This window comes from Colobus angolensis, unplaced genomic scaffold (genome assembly GCF_000951035.1).
Source record: "Colobus angolensis palliatus isolate OR3802 unplaced genomic scaffold, Cang.pa_1.0 Scaffold42, whole genome shotgun sequence".
Classification (NCBI taxonomy): domain Eukaryota; kingdom Metazoa; phylum Chordata; class Mammalia; order Primates; family Cercopithecidae; genus Colobus; species Colobus angolensis.
The window spans coordinates 820,473-822,044 of NW_012117599.1; positions in this window are offsets into that span (position 1 = coordinate 820,473).

A 1,572-nucleotide genomic window follows, 5' to 3' on the forward strand; every position below is an offset into this window, starting at 1 on the left:
AGGATAGTCTCGATCTCCTGACCTCGTGATCCGCCCGTCTCAGCCTCCCAAAGTGCTGGGATTACAGGCTTGAGCCACCGCGCCCGGCCTGATTCTCTCTGTCTTAAGGAGCAAACAGGGTCATGCAGGTTGGGAGCTGGAGTAGGCACACCACAACTGGAACCAACACAGCAGTGCAGGCATGAGGGAGCAGAGCAGCTGCATACAAGAAAAGGTGGGTCTGCAGGGAAGCAGGAAGGTGGAGAGGAGAGAATCTGACCAGGAGCTCCAGGTGAGACACGGGAGATTGCCTGGTTCCTTCTTCACTCGTGTCAGGTCTGAGCTTCAAATGCCATTTTAGAGAGCTGTGAGCTTCTTTGTGGAATTTCTAGCAACATTTCCCCTCTACAGCTGGGCTGAGTGGGTTTGTGATCCTGGCAAGTTAGCAGCTAGACTGGAGCAGGCTGCTGACACCCTGACACGCTGGGAAAGACTGGAGCTTGGCACATGAGCTCCTGGAAGGGTGTTTGCTCAGAGAAACCGGAGCCCTCACCGGCAACTCAGACAGGATGCCCCTGCCCCATAGCAGTTCCTCCCCCACCACGAGCGGGCCCTCAGCTCACCCGTGAGGATATGGGCGAAGGCATAGCGACGGGTGATCTTCAGGGCGGGATGCTTGGGCCCAAAGACATCCAGAAGGAAGGCGGAGAGACTGCAGAGGATGCCCAGGAAACAGAAGGCGGCGATGACCCGCAGGAGCAGCACTGTCTGGGGATTCATGCAGAAATCTGTAGGGGGAGAACCAAATTTTCAGGGCCCCAAGTAACGCCTGCTGCAGGAAGCCCCCAGCCAGAAGGAGTCTGATCCTCTCACCACAGTCTCTGGAGGACACTGTCTTAGCTCCTGCTCCTGGGTCGTCTGCAGGGAGCTGGAACAAATTCCACAGTAGCAAACAGAAGCCCTCTGGGCCACCGCTCTCCTGTACCTCAAGTCCTTCTCTCTCCAACAAGACTCGCCTGAGCGCAGGATTCTGCTTCACTGTCTATGCCATGCCCTTCTAACCATTTTTAAAGACCTGACATGTTAATGCTAGAGGATACTTTGGGCTGGCAGGAAAAGCCTGACTTTGGAGCTCAGACAGCCAGAGAGTCTAAGACCACCCAGGTCAATTCATACCGATTCTCCATGTACTCGCTCATTCATTCCCTTTTTGTTCCAAAAAGAAGCTGAACTTGAAGATACTATGCTAAGTGAAATCAACCAAATGCAGGACAAATATTTTATAATTCCACTCATATGAGATACTTAGAATAGTCAATTTATAGAGACAGAAAATATAATGGTGGTTGCCAGCGGGTAGGAGAGGGCAGAACAGGAAGTTATCATGTAACGTGCACAGAGGTTCAGTTTGAAATGATGAAAAAGTTTTGGAAATGGATAGGCGTGATGCTTGCACAACAATGTTCATGTGCTTAATATCAATGAACTCAACACTTAAAATGGTTAATACTGGGTGGCAGAGGCAGGAGGATTGCTCGAGGCCAAGAGTTTGAGATCAGCCTGGGCAACACAGTGAGACCCCGTCTCTTTGAG